We start from the raw sequence: 15,333 nt of genomic DNA on the forward strand, positions 1-15,333 counted from the left end.
TGTCCTTCTACAGTCTCTGCACAGTCTCTGTCTGACTCTGGCTTCAGACCCTCCTGGATCAAACTCACCTGGAAAGACTTTCAAACATCACTCAATAGATTTGAATACAGAATATATTTGATATATACTGTAGATGTACTGTAGAGTTGCAGTTTGTCACTTATAAATACAGTCTGTGAGCAGCTATGAGCTGAAAGACCTTTCTAGAAACACGAAATGTTCTCACTCTTCTGTTGCTTTTTCATATATTTCCACAACATTAATATTGATCCCACCTGTCTCACCTGTTTCATGCTTTTATACATAATAACAGGACACGTGTGATCTGAGCGCTGCTGTGGTTGCTGTGCTGCAAGTCTTCATTTAGATAACAGAGACATCTAGTGGTTCAGAGGGAGAACTGCAGGAGGTGGAGCTGTGTTTTAGCATGGAAAACTTTTTTATTTTTATCTTTTAGGCACAGATGCAAATATGACAAGTATCAGTGTAAGATACAAAAGGTCACATCAGTTAGCAGAGGGAACAGTGATCACACAGCAATGTAAGAATAGAAACATAACACTGAATCTGGACATGTATACAGATGGAAGCAAACAAACAGGATGTAACACTACATTAAAGCCACAAATGGGAAGAAAACAAAGCCAAAGGAAAATATATTTGATCTCAGGAATCCAAATCAGATGCTTTAGAGCAGGGTCGGCAACCCAGGAGGAGGAGCAGAGACCCGAGCCAGTCCGAGTGTCAGGTGAACTGAACTTCAGGTAAGAAGTTATGACCTGCAGTCTATCTGGGTCAGATATAAACCAAGTTTAGGTGGAGTTTATTTTCCTTGTGCTGACTTTTTACAGTCAGTTACAATAACTCGTACTGCGTACTAGCTAGCATGACGGAGTTTCTATAAAGCTGGGTGGGTGCTATGATGTTACTGATAGTGAACTTTACAGTGGCTTGCAAAAGTATTCGGCCCCCTTGAACTTTCCCACATTTTGTCACATTACAGCCACAAACATGAATCAATTTTATTGGAATTCCACATGAAAGACCAATAAAAAGTGGTGAACACGTGAGAAGTGGAACGAAAATCATACATGATTCCAAACATTTTTTACAAATAAATAACTGCAAAGTGGGGTGTGCGTAATTATTCATTCAAAACATATTCAAAACATTTGAGAGTAACATGAAAAATGAGTCAGCACTCTGGCTTTAGCTTAAGAAATCCTAATTTTTATGTAAATTGGGGACCTGATGAATGTAAAAACAAAGAATTACCAGATTTTATTTATTTTTTTTACCAAATTTTTGTTCCTGAGAAAAATGAGAGCCACATATGAGGATATTTGTCTAAAATTTTGATAGCACAGTGGCAGTATAACATCCTCGTAAGTGGATATCAGGCCCTTGTAGAGCAAAATTGAGTATTTTGGTCTAAACAACCCAAAATATGATGTCCACATATGTGGACGCCAGGTCCTAGGAGGTTAAATATCTGCTCACTTTGTCAAAATGAACCTAATCATCTCTGATGAATTCAGTGATGTCTGCCAGCTCACCTTGCAAGTGGTCGAGCTTATACCGCCGACAACGCAGCACACAACTTGTAAACCCCCTGCTGACGATCACCTCTTGAGTTATTTATTTATGTTAGTTTCAACTGTTCCTGCAAAAAGTAAGCACGTGTTACTGATAAAAAGTCCAATAGAAGCAAAGTCTAAACTTTGAAAACAAAAAACAAAAACCTGTCTGATTAAGAGCTGATCTTTGGGGGGATTCAATAAGCAGTGTGACCCGTGTATGTGCATCAGGGGTGGATTTTGATTATCCATTTATTGATTAAAATCGATTCTTGGATAACATGATATCAATTCATTAAAATACTGAATCGATTTTTTAATATAAATTTATTTTGGCCAAAACGCCAGAATCTCAGGTTAAACCTCCCAAAATTTCAACAACCACCAAACAGCTAAAACAGTAAATGAGAGCAGGAACACGGATTCTGCACAAAGACGTAAACACAAAGCGCGGAGCCGCCGACGCATCAGAATCAGTGAGATGTGACTTTCTCACCTGATTGCACGGACACGAGCTGAAAGCCGACAGCTCGCTGATTCTGATGTTTCGGTGGGTCCGCGCTTTGTGTTTACGCCCTTTTTGCGCTGATTCTGAAGCTGCAGGTTTTATCTCTCTCCAAACAATATTGAGTAAACCAGCAGCAAAAGAAGATCCAAACTACGCTTCACATAAACATCGTCATGAATTCCCTCTGAGTGTTTTGCTGCCACCACGATAAAATCACACTTCATGCACAGCTCTCTCTCTCTCTCTCTCTCTCTCTCTCTCTCTCTCTCTGTACTTCAAGAACAGTTTCCCGTCTACAAATCTGTTTTCTGCATTATTCGCTTGCTTGTTATGCACAAGTCTACCGTTCTTCCAGCCTGTCGGCCGCTGTTTTTTTTTTCTTTTACTTACTTCTGAAAACAAAGCCTCATTTCTGCCGTTCAATACTGAACAAATTTAAACTTTTTAAAATGATGCAAAATTGCAAAATGCTCAGCCGTGTCTGTAATCAAACCTCTGTAACTTTGCTCTGCTTCACGTCAGCAGCATCAGGTCATGTTCATATGTTCATTAATGGTTTTCTTTTGTTTTTGATGTACTGCAGAATATTTGTATAAAATCCCAGGCCAGGAAAACCTTCATGTTTTTCTGTGTTTTATCCTCAGCTACTTTGACACAAAGGCATCTGCTGTGATGCTCACACCTTTGATAAAGTCTCGCAAGTGTCAGATTTCTTTTTATAGATATAAAAATATAGAAATGTATTGATGCATGACCTGAATTATAATATTTCTGACTGTCTGAGGCAAAATTTCCCCGATTCAAATTTAATCAAATTGATTCGAATCGTGGATCGAATCGATTCGGGACCTTGTGAATCGGAATCAAATCGATTCTAGAAATGAGTGACAATACCAGCCATAATATGCATGTTTTAATAAAAGAGATAATGTTGGTGTTTCAGTCATGTAGTAACTGTTAGCTTTAACTGTACAAGGCTTGTTAGACATAATGAAACACATCGTACAGATTTCTGGATGTTAGACTATAATTTTTATTATGATTATTAATCTTGAGTCTAAAAAGTCAGTCAAGTATATCCAGGATATCTTTCTGTTAACTGGATTCACTGACCCTAACACTGGGACCAGGATAAGCGGTCGCATGAAGCTGGTTATCAGCTGACAATCTTATTATTTAATTAATTTAATTAAGTTATTTAATTTTTGTAATTTTTCCTCTACCCTGAAATGAAGGGATTGTGTTAAACATGCTTTAGTTCCTCACATTTTTCTGCAGTCTCTTTGTTCAACCCCCTGATTTAAAGCTGAAAGTCTGCACTTCAAACACATCTGAGTTGTTTCATTTAAAATTGATTTTAGTGTATGTACAGAACCAAAATTAGAAATTAAGTTCTCTCTGTCCAGATATTTATGGACCTAACTGTATAATCTATACAGCACGTAAAAAATGCTGTAAATAAAGAAGTCTGTGAAAATGTGGCGCTTCCAGGTCAATTTAAACTGAAGTGATATAATCTTCTCCCCACAGTTTGAGTTTGTGTTGTCTCAGCTGCAGACAGACTATGATATAAATGTGGAGGTGCCAACCACTATTAATATTATTAGTTATAAAGGACACCTTCCTGCCTTTAGTCTTATTCATGATGATTATTAGTCGTCTTCTAATGTCCACAAGTCTGTATGATGTGTTTCATAGTTTCTAACAAGCCTTTTAAACTTAAGTTACTGCATTGCTGAAACACCAACATCTGCTTATTGAACAAAACAACAACAACCAAAAGACCACACATCTGATTTTATTTTCATTTTAATAGACTTCCAAAAATTATACCAGATAACTGGCCTCAGAATAAAATTGAATAAACATGTTTAAAAACGATAACCTAATCCTTTCTTGACAGGCTGAGCTCTTCAGTATCCACCAACAGCATCGTCATGCTGAGTCAGACGTTTCTGCTCCTGGTGGAAATACTCTTCCTCTTTCCACATTGTACCAAATGTTTTTAAATGTTAGTTTCAATTTAAAATTAAAGATTAAAAAAGCGTAACACATGATGCAAATGTAAACAAAAGCCCCTCTGCAGTATCAAAGTGACACACTTTAGGTGATCTTCATCCTCGGGAAAAGTGCTGTCAGCTATTTCCCAGTCACCTGGCGTCTTTGTTGTTCACAGCATCACAATTCCATCGCTGAACTTCCTCTCTGCACCGTCGATTAGAGCTTGGCACGCTCCCTTCATCCTTCTGCTTCTGTTCCAACGCCGCTGAAGAATTAGGGCAGAGCACATCGTACACCCTAGTTGTCTTCCTCAAAGTCAACGTTGAATCTCTTTCACTCCTTCTGGTTGTTCTGTTCAAAGTCTCCACTCGACGATCTTCTGGAAGCTCAGTAGCACAGCTCACTGTGGGATGTCTGCTGTGCTGAAGGTGATCTCTGCTCCTCTCTGCTCCTCCTGAAGCCTCTCTCCAGGCCTCAGCTTCCATCTTGTGGATGATCTCCTTCAGTCACTCCTTCTCAGGGCACGTCACGACACCTGCAAGTTAAAAATTGACACTCCTCTTTTGCCACACGGCTCTCGCCATGTGTCAACTCCACACAATGAGACATGCACAAGAATGTTGCACATTAGCTCTGTAAAATTCTCCAGGGTTTCTCTTGGAGCAGCTTTACTCCAAACCTGTAACCCTGTGTCAAAGAAACATTAGTCAGTGGTTAAATGTTAAGATTGTTCAACTCCCAGCTCCACCCAGAGCCTGTATCCTTGCCTGTAGACAAAACCCTGTAAGTTCAAACAAACTTCACATTTGCAAACAACTGTAGCTCATCAGAGTAATAAAGTATTCACCATCACAGAGACAAGTATCATTGCAGGTTTATTCTAAGTCATTAAACCTCTGCTTTTTTGCCATAATTTGCTCCAAATCATCAATCATCTCAACTTCATCCCACATTGTAATCAGTGACTTTCCTTAAGTTTGTCACTCACTTATTTCATCACTATGATCTCAAAAGTGGTCAGATAATGAGCCCCATTTTAACTATTCTATAACCCTGAACATCTGCTCAGTCGTCACTTGTCTGTCTGTGCTGAATCCTTTACAAGCACATTAGAGAAACATTAGCAGTAGCATCCTAGGTCAGGCCTGGGTCACCAGACTCCAGAGGTGCTGTAAAAGGTCATAAAGTTAACACTCTGCTGTAAAAGAAGTAACACTGGTTTCAACACAGTATGTCTCACACTGTATTCACATCTCCACTGTAATATTCACATTCCTCAACAACACAGTGTAATTTCATCACCAACATACAGCCTGTAAACACAGTTTCATTCACACAAAAACTCAGTAATCCTGTGGTAGAAAAACATTATTAAGTTGTGTCCTGCTGTAAATCACATGATCAAATCACATGATTAACCCTCTTCTGTAGAAAAGTAATGTAAACGTTAGCGCTGCGCAGGTGTATACACACTTTCTCACAGTGGCGTCTGCATTGTGAGTAATACAGGATCATGAATAACACACTGCTGGTAAATTCACAGACACACAGAAAATTTACAGCTAAAAGCTTAAATTTGCAGAGTTCACACAGTCATGTGACCCAACGTTTCCTCCTCTGGTCTCCTCCTGCTCCTGCAACAAAAGACACACACAGAGATACATCCACCCCTTTGTCACATCTGGGTGGGGGTTAACCTTTGCATAGTGGTGTTAAGTCAGTCAAGTCAGTCAACTCTTGTCAGCTTTCAGCAGTCCAGTCAGTTCCCCATTTTTTTCACTCATTTTTTATTCATTTATTCATTCAGTGCTGATAGTGGAATCTATCGTCGCATTTCGTTTCCACCCTCAGCAATATGACGCCATTTCAAAAAAAGAAAAAGAATTTAGACTGGATTACCACTGAATCCTTTTAGACAGGGACTCGCTTCCTAAATGTCCCAATAAGTGGCTTTCTCCTGAACCCATTTTAATTTTGGAGAAACTCACTTTGCAACCGTTCCCGACAACATGTTGTGTAGTTCTTCCTTTTCAAATGTTCAGATGTGCTTTAAATGACAGAGATTTAGCAACAAACTTTTGGTGCACTGTGAAAGTAACAAAATAAAAAGGAAAAAAGAAAGAAAGGCCTTGTTAAGTCATGACACGTGTTCTTCATCCCAGGAGGGGAAATCACACCAAACCTAACTGGCAGATTCAACGTTGTAACAAAAGACAAATCATCAGCCAGATTAATCTCAAACATTCATCCACACACCTCACACCTCACACCACACAACATAACCCTGTTGTCTCATCACATAATGAATTTCTTCTCATGTAATCAAATGTGTGCCATGTTAAAACTTCTTCACACATCAGAAACTCAACAATCAGCTCACTCATTCAAGACCCCTCATCAGCATCCTGTTTTCTCCTCAATCTTTGGGCAAACACACTCATATATCAGGGCTGCACAAGTTCTTTTTGTTTGTGATCATGAATAATAGAAGTGTGCCTGTTGAAGATCATGTTTGCTACATTATTATGTCATGTTATTGTTCTGTATTATATTCAGCTTTCACCATCCTTTCCCAGCCCCCTGTTACACCATCCATACAAAGCCAACCTGAATTTGGCCCAATGTGTTTGATAGTTTGTGTTGGATAAAGAGATTTGACAGACTTGGTTCTCTCACGCTCCATTTTGCGTAACTATTTTTAAATCCCTGTAGAACTGGAACCACGTAAGCTAGCACAATAATTTTTTTGCACATGAAACCGCAGGAGTTGTACTTAAATTTTATGCCATCAGCTTGTCCTAACTCATGGTTTCTTTCCACATATAGCTTTGCAAAAACAGCATAAAAAGCACTTGTATCAACAAAAACACAATATTCCAGAAACACGCTTTGCTGATCCGATCAGCTGTTCGTAACACTTCCTACGTTGGAATAGACGTCAGCACGAACTATCGCGTGTCCACCATTACCTGGCCAAAATCGGAAGTGATGTTTTTTTTTACCTTCTGGGCCTTATAAGCCTGTACTGGTGTTTTTAAAAGTCATGTTTGACTTCATACTTTTCTGAATAGTTTCTGGGATGCTTAGAACTCAAATTGCACTGCTGAAAATAGTTGATTTTGATGCACATGCTGCTTTTTTTTACAAAATTGCATTATAATATTTATTTTTGTTTTTACTGCAGTATATAAAAATTGGTGTATGTCAAAAATAAAACTATGAAGACACTCAAAATAAATTTCCTGTTGTTAGAAACTATTTTGTGCAACTTTTTTGTATTTACAGTTTTGAGGAACAAACCTCTTAAATTTCTCTAACTAGAAATATATGTAAAAAACAAAAACAATTTTTTTTGTAGTTTATTACACTTTTTTGCAATTTATGTAGTTATTATAGACTTAATGTCATAAATAGGAGGAACTGTTAATATCTTAGAATGAAGGATGCTTGTCAGCTGGATGAAGAAGGTTATTTAGCTTTGATAGTTTCATGTATGTTTAGCTGGACGGCTGTTTGATCCTCGACATGTTTAAAGGTGTCCAGTCCTGAGACACTGGGGGTGGAAACAGCTGTGATTTCATTGGACTGTCACAAAGACAGAAGTGCATGAAGTGAGCAGCCAAGGAGCCGCTGATGTTTTGGATTCAACAGTTTAGCATTTGAAAGGTTGACACCGACACATTTGCACATAGAAACCTGAATTTGTCATATGACACAGTGAACTCACTGTTCAGTGTTTTTCAGGAAGCTTCTTAACTGCCTCTGCTGCCAAACAAGCAGCTGATGTCCTTGAGACAAAGCTGAAGAAGTCTTCAACAACAAATACAGGAAGTGGACTTTCAAATACTAGATTCACTTTAGACACACAAGAAATGACTCAACTAGCTGTGTTTGATTGACTCCTTTGACTATATGAAAGGTCAGTGTGTGTCTGTACACAGACTGTTGTGTTGGACTATTATTCAGTTGTCTGCTGAATGTTTTCAAATGTCTGCATCTCAGTGTAGATGAGGCTGGGGGTCATGGGAGGCCACCATAGCAGTCTCTTCAAAATCATGACATCATCATAAATGCTGCTGGACTGTCTGATGGGCTGACGGTGAAAAAGCCGTCGGGAATGAAACAGAAGACATTTCAGAGGCTGCAGGCAGATTTCTTTGATTTGAGGCCTTTTTCATCTTTATTGGACAGAGCAGTGAAGATAAGTGACAGTAAAGCAGAGGGAGAGAGAAAGGGGACGTGACCCGGGTCAGAATCAAACCCAGGCCAGCTGCTCTCCACCTCGTGGCACATGGTCACCTGCTCATCCTAGTGAGCTCCACCAGCAGCCCTTTCACACAGTTTACACTGTCAAACACTGTGTGTGGACCTCAGCTAACAATAGGCTACATTTAAGTCTGGACTACATGCTTTTATATTGAGGCAGATTTTTCACTGTTTTTATTCCATCAGCAGCTCAACATCATGAGCAGCTTTGACATAAAGACATCAAACTCAAGCTGACTTTAAACTGGATCTACTTTTAATACACGGGATCAAAAACAACTAACATATTTATTATATATCAGGACAGAAAGTCATTTCATCTCAAATGGAAAACAGCTTTATTTGGTATAATCAGCACTATCAACTGGTTTGGGATCTCCACCAGTTTCATGTCTTTACAGCTTCTCCAACAAAGTTCCTGTAAAATCAGCATTTTTGTCTTTATTGGTTTGATAGTGATTGATTATTCAGTCCCAATCTGCTGTCATCTAAAGAACAAAATGATGTTTCTATGAGTCAAAAAGCTCCAGATGTTGTCGGCTTCACAAAGAAAACAAAGATTAGGAAGTTAAACACAAAGTGTTTGGCGCCAAAATGTTAGCAAGCTGCTCTTTTTGAAATGGCAGAGGTACAGTGGTGTCTAACAGCACACTGTGGAAGGCAAACATGTTATTGTTGGATGAAACTTCATGAATCCTTTGTAGATTTGAGCTTTTGGAGCCTTTCTTTTCTCTTCAGGTGTACAGATGCTGAGGAGGCAGGTGAAGCAGGTGGAGCTGTTGTAATGCTGGCAGAGGGTGTCTTAGTAACTCTGTGAGGTAGAACTGGATCCAACATTGTGGATGTGTTGATGTTGGAGCCATTAAGATTCTCTAGCCACACTGTAAGATTTCCCTTTGATTCACTGAGGGGGCATTTTGGAGTCTGTCAATGAAACTCTTCATATTTGTGTTTGACACCAGTTTATAGAAACAGAGAAATGTGTCATGCTTTTGTTCGGCCTCCACAAATATACACATTTGTTCATTGGTTGGACTTTTTGTAAGGAGACACATTGAAAACCATGTTAATAAGATTTTGTTGTTTCCTGTGGATCCGACACAGAGAGTGGACTTCAGAGAGAAACCGTGGAAGAGATTTTAGAGGCCGTGTGTGGCAACAGGAAGTTTCTGTATGTTTGCTGATCTTACTTGTGGAAAACAACACGTGATGTTTGTGAAGTTCTACAATGATCATTGTTCTCACAGCATTTTGAGTGGGAACAGTTCAAACTGAGAGTAGTGGGAGTTATTTACTGATTGAAACAAGCTGAATGTTTCTGTACACGATGAAGATCAGCAGCAGCAGCTCAGCTGATCAATGAATTGACATCTATCAGTCGTTTCATGACATGAAGTCATCAGCAGACATTTGTTCTAACTGTGTGATAAATGTCAGAACGTCAGGGCTCTGCTTTAGTCACTACTTGATGATCATTGGCTCATTGTTGAATCCAGTGGGCCAGTCTGACCTCTGACCCTTTGCTGCAGGTCTTCTGTGTTATCTCCATTTTCATGTCTGATCTTCTGCTGTATCGTCCAAAATAAACGTCTGGATCATTTCCAACACTTCAGCAGATCTTTAGTTTGGGCAGTACAGTACAAAATAACACATATTGTACTATACTGCCCACTTCCTGATCTTATTGGATCTGTGTGTGAGGTTGGTGAAGGAAACACATGTTTACTGAGTGAATCGCTGCCATTAGGAACTAGTTTTTATATCACAGCCTACAAATCACACAGGACCATTTCTGCAAGTGAAAAGTCGTAATTGGAGGAAATTAATTGTATCGGTTGTGCGACTGTTGTTTGTAAATGAAGAATTGTCCCAACTACATGTGCTGCTGACCTTTGACCTTTTCTTTAGGTGCACAGAGGCCAAAGGAGTCTGTGGAAACATCCAGAACTGAGGCAGTGCTACAGATGTCTTCAAATAAAGTGGTGTATTATCCATGTTTTCTATGGATCACATCCAGTATCCTGATCTAACAAGCCCCCTTTCTGTGGGGATTAGAGATTTATCCATGTGCTGGAAAATGATTTGATATCAACATATATGCAGATTAGTAGGAGCATTTTCTTCATATTGATTTAGAGTTCAGTACTAGGAATATGTAGAATTAACATCTGTGTACATGACGAGTGATGAAAATTCAAAGTCAGGCTTTCAAAGGACGTCAGAATTGGTGTCTCTATCTGTGACTGTCCCAGAGGAACCTACCTGAGGGATTATTAAAGAAAGACTTGCATTGATTCACAGTGTACAACTCTTTCTAATCTATTAACATCTTCCTCCAAATCCTGTTTCTGCTGCATCAGAAGGGCTCAAACCACCTGCTGTTTCTACTGGACCATCAATTCTACTTTATGATGATCTTCAAAGATAAAAACGTGAGTTTATTTGTGAACTCTGTGAAATGCATCTGATGTTCAGTTTGAAACAATCCTGTGTCAGCTGCAGCCGCATCATTGCCACACATACAAATGGCTGCATTCCTGTTTAGACCTGCTGGCTGTCAATGGGCTTCATTCCATTTCAGACTGCCGGTGGTCGGCTGTAAACTCAACATGGCTCCTGTGTTAGAAGAGCCTCTGGTTTTAAAATTTGCACATTGAATAGTTTCTTTCCAACACTATGGAGCTACCAGCCCAGTATATGTAGCCCACAGTAGATAGAGTTATCAAGCTGGACTGACAAACATCATGACTCATGTGATCCCTACATGTGGACCTTTCACAGATGATCCAAGTGCAGATTCAACTCTGCATTACATTTGACTTCAGCTGTTACACACTTTCATTTTCTAGCTGTGTCATTTCCTGCTTTTTTGATCACATCATTTATCCATGTCCACAAATGTTTGGCTGCATATTTTCATAATCTATATCAGAGGCGGAGCCAGACATTTGAAACACCCGGGGCTTAGCCCTAAAGGGTAGTATACATGTGGGACTTTTTTTTTTTTTTTTTCTTTTGGGGGGGGGGGGGGGGGGGTAGAAATGACTGAAAGATTATTAGGCTCTGTTTTGAGTTTTGTTCAAAAAAGAATGACTTCATATAGGAGAAAAATATATCACATATGCAGGACACCTTAAACTAGGTTTTTAATTAAGCAGCAAGGCAGAACAAAGTCGGGGCTGTATCAAGACACGAGGACTAAACCCCAATTCAACAAGACCAAGAACTGATCCGGAATTAAAACAGGACTACAACAGTTCAAAATCAGGACTACTGAGGACTTAACCAAGACAGAACCAGAATCAAAACTAGATGATAGTAGCACTAAAAATCATCATAGACCTGCACTACACTTATTTTTTTAATTCTACCAAAGTCCACTATTTAGATTGAGAAAAGTTTATATAATTATTTAGCCTTGTTGTGCAAACAAGCCTGCATAACTTAATAAATAAACATATAACTTGAAAAATAACAAACCTAAAAAGAAACACTAGGTACAAGATACACGAGTACCTATGATACGGTGATACTTTTTGTAAACGACCATTTGACTAACATGTGTGTGTCTCACCTGCTCTTGTTCCATCTCTGTTCTGTCCTCATTCTCCTCTCTCTCCCTCTTTGTGCTGACAATCATCAAATATACAGTTGAAACCAGATATTTACAAACTCTTCAGATAAAAACACATTTTTAATTGTAACATCAAATCAGACTAAATGTTTATTTTTTTAGATTGATAAATATAAAAACATATTTGTTAACTTTAAGAGTAAAGAGAGAAATTGTCTGTATTTCTGAAATGCAAATGGCACCAAATTGTATTTAAACTGAGCCACACTTATGGAGCTCCACGATTCTTTTCCTGCTGTTTTGGTTGACATCTCTTGATTTTCCCATGTCACAGAAACAGGCTCTGTGTTTTGTCTTATATGCATCCACAGCTGTGCCACCAATTTACTCACATGGACTCTACTAACCAATCAGAAGCTTCTTCAGCTCAGAATGGAATCGTCTGCAGTTTTCTTATTAATTAACAATAAACTTAGTGTATATGTACTCCTAAATTTGATGAAAGGGATAAAAATACACAGCTCTGTCTCTCTTTATTCTGACATTTAACTAATTCAAAAGATATTTCAATATTTATTTAACCAAAACAAAACAAGTTTACTCTAAATTGATGTTGTACAGTAAAAAAATGTTCTTGTGTTTTCCATAAAGTGTAAATATCTGGTTTCAACTGTGAATATACTGATGTGTGTTGAAATTCCTCTTGTTTTGCATAGAAATATACTGAACAACATACAAAGCATAATATATAAAATACTACCGGTTTTTCTTTGAAACAAGCCCCTTATGTCCATTCTTGTATATCAGTCCATTACTGAAACCGATTTATTTAGCCGTGGAGGGAAACAACTGAAAATATGAAATAAACACACATGTAAGCTAAGACTCTCTAAACAAACAGCATTGTTGTTGTTCGGCTTTTCATTTCGCCATTTGTTGATTCACTCGAAGAGCAAGTAACGTAATATGGGTCAAGTGATCAGTTTGACATCAATCTTTTGTGATTCACCGTCATATTTACATTATTTGTACAGTACGAATAATTTGCTTTGGTACCTGGTCGAACTTCAGTTCTCCTCTGTCTGCCTGGCTGCGTTTCTCCAACAGCACACTCGCAGGCAGCAGCTGCCCCGCCCCGCTTAGTGTCTGAGCTCGGATCATACCAATATTAGGGGGGATTTACGCACAGTCGTAAATTCCCACAGTGTGCACTATGTGCTTCGAATATTGTGTGTAGTTTTTGTTTTATACAGTTGTCAGCCAGGCATCTAACTATGAAAATCTTACACTCCAAAAGACCCCGGGCTTCTGAAAAAACAACCCGGGCTTAAGCCCAGTAAGCCACCCCCCAACTCCGCCACTGACCTATATTTTCCAGCCTTCATACAGCCTATATTTCATGTGGACTCCAATCTGTCACCTGCCATCACGTTTTCAGGGTTCATTCAGTGTTGAAATGTAGGACAAACAGCAGCACATGTTCTCTAAATGTTTGCAGTCATTTTAAATGAAGCTGATACTACATGAGACATTTTCCACATTTATTGTCTTTGAACAGAGAATAATAAAGCCATCAAACATATACAGCCTTGTGCAAATACAAACTTCTGTGGTGCATTTGATGACCTGCAGAGGAGAACAAGTTGTGCTTTTCAGCCCTAACACAACCTCTTTGTTCTCAATACTACAAAACCTTAAAAGGCTGATATGCAAGTTTGCATGAATCACCAACACAGTTGTATTTGTTTCTAGTATAGTTATAAATAAGGTGATCAAATATCTGCTGGCTGATTAGATCCAGTATCTATTACAGATGAACTGGATATCACAGCATGTTGTTAATCCGTCATATCAAACTAAACAGTGTTGCTGGTGTAAATATCCTCCAATAAAGTCAGATGAGGGCTGCTGTTGCCGGGTAACGATGATGTCACACTGGATCTTCTGATCTTTAGCATCGTAGCGCTCGGAGTCTGATGTTGGCTCATGTGTTGTCATACACCAACATGACGTTCTACTAGTCAAGGCCTCACCTTAACCCACTGATGCTGATCACACAGACCCACTAATAGAACTGTTTTATCAGGTTTATGCAGCGTCACCATTAATGTCACATTTAATCAGACCACATTTACATTACAAGCCCACTACAACCATTATCAACATGTTAAATTACATTATACATCTGCAGTGATTTAAAACACCACTATTTTAACCTGATTCATTTCTCCACCTTAACAGTTCATTCCTCAAATCAAACAAGATATTTGACCCTCAAAAACCAACAAATAATTTAATATTTATTTTCCGACTTTTACAAGTGAAATCAAATAAGTTTATTTAACAGTGAAAACCAGAGTGGAAGCAGCTCATATCCAAAGAGTCCAAAACAGGCTAAAAGTAAGTTGAGTAGACCAGCATCATCAAAGTGTCGGCTTTCTGAACACGGTGCAAGATCGCCATCTGCAGGACAAAACTAGTTTTTCTCGCCCTCCTCGTCAACGTCAAGATGACGTCATCGTACAACAAAACATGCAGATCAGGTGACATGACTGTCTGAGAGGCGGAGTTAAACTGTGGCAGGTAAGCATGTGGAGGAGGAGCAACAACTGCAGCATGACGCTGGAACATCATCATTGCATTATACAGTTTCCTCTCTAACTGGATGATGCTGTGAACAAGAACAGCTGTGGAACCATTGGCCATTTCCCATAGTGTAGCTGAGTCAAAACAGCCCAAGTGCTGAGAGGGAAAACATGATGATTTATGTGAAGTCATAACTGGCTGCAGCAGCTGAGCTTTGACCTGTGAGCTGCAGCTTAAGCTTCTTTTATGGTTCAGTGTTTAATGTTTAAACTGTTTATGGCTGCACACACGCCCACAGTCAGGTTGTATACATATTGAACTGTTATATACAGTGTGGCAGCTGACCTTTGACCTTTAACCTGCGAGCTTCAGACTCATTGCTGGTGTGAGGTGTTTAATACTATTGAATCTTGCAGACACACCCACATCATCTGATTTGTTCTCAGGGTTGTTCAGTGTGTTGGAGTTGGAGCACAAACCTGCTGCAGGTTAATTATTGATCAAACAAGATCACACAAGGTGCAGCAGCTGACCTTTGACCTGTGAGCTTCAGACTCTTTGCTGGTGTGAAGTGTTTAATGTGACTTCAGCCTGCAGACACAGAGGACTGATGAAGCAGAAGATTGTCTCTGTTTCTACACAGACCTGGTCCAGACAGCAGAGCTGCAGAGTGAAGACGTTCATGGGAAGAAGCTGAGTAAGTGCAACGTCCTCTTTGAATCCTGGATCAGGAAGTGAAGCCGGTGAATATTTGGTGTTTAAATAAGGTTTCTGTCTTTGACTCAGTCTGCTGTCACTTTGTTTCAGAGAGAAAAAGAGAT

At 39.1% G+C, this 15,333-nt stretch overlaps 1 protein-coding gene across 1 annotated transcript in view; it reads left to right on the forward strand.

Annotated features, from left to right (window-relative positions):
* LOC102796743 (NACHT, LRR and PYD domains-containing protein 3-like) overlaps window positions 1-15,333 on the forward strand; it is a 155,761-nt gene that overhangs the window by 64,305 nt on the left and 76,123 nt on the right. The window lies entirely within an intron of this gene.

This window comes from Neolamprologus brichardi, chromosome 3 (assembly GCF_056152115.1).
Source record: "Neolamprologus brichardi isolate AB-2024 chromosome 3, ASM5615211v1, whole genome shotgun sequence".
Taxonomy (NCBI): domain Eukaryota; kingdom Metazoa; phylum Chordata; class Actinopteri; order Cichliformes; family Cichlidae; genus Neolamprologus; species Neolamprologus brichardi.